Genomic DNA, 7,840 nt, shown 5'->3' on the forward strand with positions numbered 1-7,840 from the left:
GCATGTTGTCCCCTTTCTATACCTGTTCTAAAGGATTTCGGGTGACCTGCTCGGTGGCTCAGACCTCCCCTCATGGGGACACAGTAACGGACTTGTTTCCCTCCCACAGCTCCACAGCACTGCCCCATTCAGAGCCATAACACCAGATTAAATGTTGTAACATGTTTGTGGGACCTCGGTGTAAATCAGGTAAAGAGTGAAAGAAAAGCAGAATTCATCAACATCAGGGGAGCGTTTATGGGTTGTCTGGCACAGAGGAGGAGGAGGATTTTACTCTGATGGTTCTCTGCGATGCAGCGGTGTGAACAGGAGGGGAGGCCGCATCAGACAGCTGCTGCTCACACGTGGGTGCGTACGCAGGCCGGAGAGGCACACACAGGGCCTGTCCCACAGCTGAGACAGGTCCCTCAACAGAATCTACAGTGTGTTGGTTCTGCTTGATGGTAACTTGAACTTAAGCTTGTTTTGCTTTTTGTTTAGTTTTATGGAAGTGTTAACTAAAATTGAAATGAACCCAAAGGGTGGCTTTTAATTGGCCAAGCTCACTGAAGCGCAAACTGAATTTGCTGAGATGAAGGTCTTGTTATAAGCAATTGCGTAAAATGCTTTTTTAAAATCCCATCTCTCATATTTATAAAAATATGTATAAATAACTTCTAAAAAATGTAGGTAGCTCAAGGGATGGACAAAAAATCTTACCATTCTTCCCAAGAATCTCTTAATCTTTAACCATTAAAAAACCTTCGTGAATATTTACATTTGCTGCTGCGAGGTACAGAAAAAGTGGATTACATTAGCATTCAACAGAGGTCTTCATTCAGAATGACTTCTACATAACCTCTTACTTTAATACATTATATAGCTGGGTATTTTTACTGAATTCAGGTCGTCTACCTAGCTCCAGAGTACAACTGTGGGGCTCCACAGCTGGGAATCCACAATCTTAGCATTTCAAAGAAAGGAAAACAAAAACCCAAACATTTCTCACCCTTGGTTTCAGGTAGCATGGCATGCACTGACATATGCCATCCCCAGCTCTAGTTATTATAGCAATGTCATATGCACATTCTGCTGGTCACTTAAGGTACAACCTGCTGAATGCCTCAATTTTAGTTGTAAGTCAGTGCTAGTGACCTATGACTGGTAGCTGTAAGCCACCTTTTCCAGTGCTGTGGATAACATCCTAAAATTTTAGTCATTTTAACTTTCCTACCTGTGGACAGCTAAAGTTAACATGAAACATTGGAAATTTCACAAAGATGGGGGTAATCCAATCAGAGAGTAGGGTAAAGAAAAGTAGTTATCTGCAGAAAGACAGTGCTGAAGCCAAGTGTGTCTTAATGTCTTACTCCTGCTCGATTGTGGCCCAGTAACACACTTTCCCACAGGGCTAATGAAGGATGGTCATGTTTCATAGGCCGGGTTGTCACATGGTACGATGGCATTAGTCCGGTTCCTTCTCTGCCAAGGACTTGCTCCATTTCGCTAAAATACCAGTGTCAACACCGGACCATTTGGTGGGAGAGATTAGGAGGCAGATTCAGAGCGTGTTTCTCTCAGGGTCATGCTCTGGGCGTTTCTGGAGGATCTACGGCAGCCGGAAGAGAAACAGGCCTGTGGGTGGCCTGCGTAGGAGGGCCGTGGGTGGAGGGCTGGTCAGGGGCGCTCCACACCACTAGGCTGAAGCCCCAATGGCCACAGCAATGGACACCGGCCTTCCACACAAGCCCCGTTCCCTGGCACCCGACGCGCGGACAATGTCAGGGGAGGAGGAACTTGGCTGGGCTTTGGGGGTTAGACAGATGGACTATTAGCTGTAATGGGGTCCTGCTAGGGTCCCCCGAGCAAGAGAGTAGAAGAGGGGGGGGGGGGGGCGGAGAAGAGGGGATTCAGAGGACATGCAGTCCCCTCCAAATGCGTTTGAACAGCCAGGTTCATTCCTTTGTTTTTTCTTGACGCTGAAGACGATTGAGTTTGAGGTCAAGAGATGTACATGAGATGGCAGATCTGAATTTCAGCTTTTATTTCCTGGTATTTTTTATCTAGATTTGTTAAACAACTTAGAACATATCACCTTTTGTATCAGACCACCCAATTTTTATGTGAACAAAAGTATTGGAACATGTAACTGACAGGTGTTTCTTGTTGCTCAGATGTGTCCTGTTAAATTGATTAAATAATAAATAGTGCTGAATGTCTACTCTTGTTTTTAGCCTTAGGTTTTGCCTGTGAAGACTGCATGTGTTATAAAAGATAAATCAATATGAAGACCAGAGAGCTGTCTCTGAGAGAAAAGCAAAAGCATTTTGAAGCTTAGAAAAGAGCAAGGAGAGCAAGCATTGGGGATAGCTCGTACAACAACTTGGAATGTCCTGGGAAAGAAAGAAACCGCTAGCGTACTGAGCAACAGACATAAAACAGGTCGACCAAGGAAAACAGTAGCAGTTGATGACAGAAACATTGTTAGCTGTGAAGAAAACCCCCAAAACATCAGTCAGTGACATCGCAAACAATCTCCATAGGGCAGGGGTGAAGGTATCTCAATCAACTATTTAAAGAAGACTTGGAAAGCAGCAATATAGAGACTATACCACAAGATACAAACCACTCATCAGTAATAAGAATCAGAAGGAGAGATTGCAATTGGCATAGAAGTACAGAGATGAAAAGAAGTACAAGCTCATCTGAGAAGCTTGGTGGAGGAAGTGTCATGGCTTGGGCTTGCATGGCTGCTTCTGGAGTGGGCTCACTAATCTTCATTGATGATGTGACTCATGATGGTAGCAGCAGGATGAATTCAGAAGTCTACAAAAACATTCTGTCTGCCAACTTGAAATGCGTCCAAACTAATTGGGAGGAACTTCATCATGCAGCAAGACAATGACCAAAAACACACTGCCAACACAACAAATGACTTCATTAGGGAGAAGTGGAAGGTTTTAGACTGGCCAGGTCAATCACCAGACCTTAGCCCAGGGGTCACCAAACGTTTTGAGGCCGAGGGCTACCTGAAGGGTTGAGTGTCATGTCGAAATTTGCTTGGTTTTCCTTTAAATAATGAGTATTATGCATTTAATCGCCTACAGGAGATGCAACTATGTTCACTAATTATTGTTAATGATTCCTGACAAGCATTATTAATAATGTTTTACCAAGTGATCATAGGAAAACACAGATATATATTTTAAAGTGCAATTTCAATGATTTCTGTTAATCTGAACATCCATTTCAACATTTTAAAGTGCAACAATATCACATTTGTAACATCTGTCTCTAATTGTGACAGGTACCTGAAACATACTGTATAACCTTCCACTAGCCAGCTGTTATAATGAAATCACAGTGCAGTACATTACAACCTAGACAAGGAGTAAACATTGGTTTCAACAGACCTCTGAGTGTTAGTTAACAGATCAACAGTTACAGTTTATTCTGGTAACATGTTTTTGTAACCTTTTTTTAATGGCAACATCTTATCTAATTTATAGTAACATATTCCTGTGTAATTACTCTGTTTATTCTGGTATTATTTTGTATTAGCTTTAAGTGTAATCACAGTACTGTGTTTATTCTGGTATTATTCTCTCCAGTATAATTACTCTCTTTATTCACTTTTAGTGGGAAACCTGGCATTGCATATTGTTCACAAGTGCACTGTAATCAGGGGTATATCTTGACACTGTTCTGGATGTGCATCAGTAAGGCGTGTTCTGTGTTTGTTCTTTATGAAGTTCATTTCAGAAAAGGGTGATTCCTCACACAGATAGGTTGAACCAAAAAGACATGCAATTTTCATAGCTGCTGTGCACACAACTTGATACTTTTCTGGGTCCACAAGGCACTAAAAGTTTGGTGTGCCCTGGTGGGCTTTGAGGGTGATGTCATTTTGCAAAGTGAGAATTTCCATCTGTAACTCACCAGCACCCAAGTTGAATGCCTCACTCAGCAGTGTGTGTCATGTCCGCTTGCATGAAAGGATTTGAAACGAATGACACACATGGCTCCAGCTTATCAAAGTCACAGAACCTGTCCTCAAACTCTTGCCCAAGTCTATTTATGAGTCGGCAGTACTTTTCTGCAGCCCTGCCCGAGAGCCCTGATGCAGGAGCATTGTCATTCAGCACTGCCTGCACAGATGGAAAGTGCAGCAATTTATTTCATTGTAAATGCTCGGAGAAAATGTTCATCTTGACTTTGAAAGCATTTACAGAACTGATCATGTCAGAGATAGGCTTACCTTTGCCTTGCAGTTCACAGTACAAACGGTTCAGCTGTGAAGTGAAATGCAAGGTCAGAAACGCACGGTCAAGTATCTACTCCGTGTCCTGCAGCAGTGAGGCGTCCTCCCCTCTGGATTCCATGAACTCCTTGATTTCACCCAACAGTGATAAAAAACGCTTCAAAACTTTTCCCCTGCTGAGACATCGGATTTCAGTGTGCAGTAACAGGTCACCATATTCAGCTGACAGCTACTCCAACTGAACCTTGAATGACCCGTGTTGTTTAGCCTTGGCTCGGATGCTGTTTATGATCTTCATGACCGGAGTCATCACATGATGGTAAATGGTAAATGGTTGGCATTTATATAGCGCCTTTATCCAAAGAGCTGTACAATTGATGCTTCTCCATTCACCCATTCATACACACACTCACACACCGACGGCGATTGGCTGCCATGCAAGGCACTGACCAGCTCGTCAGGAGCATTTGGGGGTTAGGTGTCTTGCTCAGGGACACTTGCTCAGGGATCGAACCGGCAACCCTCCGACTGCCAGACGACTGCTCTTACTGCCTGAGCCATGTCACCCCACATGATCACAGCCCATCACCTTTGCTGGTGAATGATACAGTGGTACTGCAGGAACGTTGGGAAATCTGGGCCACCTTTGCATTCAGGCACAAAGCCTGTGTGACAGCCCGTCATGGCGGGGGCTCCGTCTGTTGTCACAGACACCATCTTTTCTAGCGGTACATTTTTCTCCACAAAATACCCCTTCATCACCTCGTAGGTGTCAACCCCCCTTGTAGTTGTCTTTAGAGGCAGTAGCGTTGGGAGTTCCTCTTTGGCGGCGAGGTCATTGAACACCATGCGTACAAACACATTAGCTGCACCCTACTGCTGGTCGCACTGGAAATTGAACCAACGACAAGTACTCAGGTCTCAGTCCAGCTGCTCTGTCGAGTTGTTGGACATAGCTCACACTCTTCTGCGTCCAGTTGGACGTCAGAGAAAGCGGAGATGGCTTCTGGCCCATGCTTTAAGCAAGGTGTCTGCAGTCAGTGCCGTTGCTCTCTTCAGTACCTTTCTTGTGCTTTGTAAAAAATGTGCAGCTTTAAACAGTCGTTGTCTGGGACTTTTTCACTGGCCTAATGAAAAAAAGATTTCTGTTCGTCCAAAGCTGACTTTAAGTCACAGGCTTTTTCTCTCTGCAATGAGCTACCGGGCGGGTAGTTAGTATTGAGGTTCTTGTGGGTCGTACTGAAGTGCCTCTCTGTGTTGTGCCTCTTCGCCATTGCCACAGATGCCCCACAAATGAGACAGACACTCTTTCCTCTCACTGCTGTGAAGAAGAACTCTTCCTCCCACTCCTCTGGAAATTGGTAATGTTTTTTTCTTTGGCTTTTCTGCCATTGTTCTTGCTTTGCATCTTAGTTAGCACTGCTGACTGATATCATCACGGACAGCTGGCAGTGGCGCTGTGCCAGCAATGACGCGGACGTAGCGACGTAACGTCACATTTTGACCCCAGACGGATCAAAATAGTTATAAATGATACATACACAATAAATGTTTTTAAAACGTTGTTTGCTGTTAAACCAAATATTTTCTTTATTTTTCTACTAGTGCCTTCAGGGCACTTCTCAATTGTCCACAACAAAAATTCCTTTTTCAAAAAAAGAGGGAAAAAGATCAAAGAGGAAAAAATAGAAATAAAGTAAGCGGCCAAATAAATTAGGAACTCCAAAAAACGGAGCCGGACTTCACGCGGCTGTGTTTGCCCGTCTTTGTCCGTTGCGGGGCCGTTAAATCCACGTGGTTCCCCGGCCTCAGAAGTCCTCTTCCCCCGCCTAGACGCCCGTCTTTGTCCGTTGCGTCTAGGATTTAAAAAAAGAGGTTCAGTTGTGGCTGGGTCGAGGCGTTCACCCACACTAGCTCTGCGTATCTCCTCTTCCGTCCTGAGCCCCGCTCTGCACTCGAGTTTGGCCTTTTGTAGGGTATTGGTCTCTCAAACTCGGCGCAGCTGTGCCTGTTTAATTAGAAGTGGTTAGTGGAGTGCATTCCACACGCGCCCCGGTGGTGCTGGCCTTGGTGCTGATGGTATTTTTTTTTTTAAGCCTGATGTATAAATCCTGCATAACGTTCAGCCAAAGGTCTGCACCAAACCAACAGGTGAGTCATTCTATCAAGTGAGGGGGTGACCTGGGATTTAATCAAATTGATTCTTTGTTTTATTTTTATGTAGTGCTCTTCATAGCAACAGGTTACCAGTGCTCCAAATAGTTCAGTACGCTACATGCAGATTACATTAACAACATTATTATGTTTTAGAGTTTCTGTTCTGAGCAGGTCCACTGTCGGGGAGCCAATAAGCAGCAGAGATTCTGGGCACAGCCCTGAGGAGACACACTGAGGAGACACACAGCCCTGAGGAGACACACTGAGGAGACACACTGAGGAGACACACAGCCCTGAGGAGACACGCTGAGGAGACACACAGCCCTGAGGAGACACACTGAGGAGACACACAGTACTGAGGAGACACACAGCCCTGAGGAGACACGCTGAGGAGACACGCTGAGGAGACACACAGCCCTGAGGAGACACACTGAGGAGACACACAGCCCTGAGGAGACACACTGAGGAGACACACAACCCTGAGGAGACACACTGAGGAGACACACTGAGGAGACACACAGCCCTGAGGAGACACGCTGAGGAGACACACAGCCCTGAGGAGACACACTGAGGAGACACACAGTACTGAGGAGACACACAGCCCTGAGGAGACACGCTGAGGAGACACGCTGAGGAGACACACAGCCCTGAGGAGACACACTGAGGAGACACACAGCCCTGAGGAGACACACTGAGGAGACACACAACCCTGAGGAGACACACTGAGGAGACACACTGAGGAGACACACTGAGGAGACACACAGCCCTGAGGAGACACACTGAGGAGACACACAGCCCTGAGGAGACACACTGAGGAGATACACTGAGGAGACACACTGAGGAGACACACAACCCTGAGGAGACACACTGAGGAGACACACTGAGGAGACACACTGAGGAGACACAGCCCTGAGGAGACACACAGTACTGAGGAGACACACTGAGGAGACACACAGCTCTGAGGAGACACACAACCCTGAGGAGACACACTGAGGAGACACACAACCCTGAGGAGACACACTGAGGAGACACACAGCCCTGAGGAGACACACTGAGGAGACACACAGCCCTGAGGAGACACACTGAGGAGACACACAGCCCCGAGGAGACACACTGAGGAGACACACAACCCTGAGGAGACACACTGAGGAGACACACTGAGGAGACACAGCCCTGAGGAGACACACAGTACTGAGGAGACACACTGAGGAGACACACAGCTCTGAGGAGACACACAACCCTGAGGAGACACACTGAGGAGACACACTGAGGAGACACACAGCTCTGAGGAGACACACAGCTCTGAGGAGACACACAACCCTGAGGAGACACACTGAGGAGACACACAACCCTGAGGAGACACACTGAGGAGACACACAGCCCTGAGGAGACACACTGAGGAGACACACAGCCCTGAGGAGACACACTGAGGAGAAACACAGC

The sequence above is a fragment of the Conger conger genome, chromosome 14, assembly GCF_963514075.1.
Source record: "Conger conger chromosome 14, fConCon1.1, whole genome shotgun sequence".
NCBI lineage: Eukaryota > Metazoa > Chordata > Actinopteri > Anguilliformes > Congridae > Conger > Conger conger.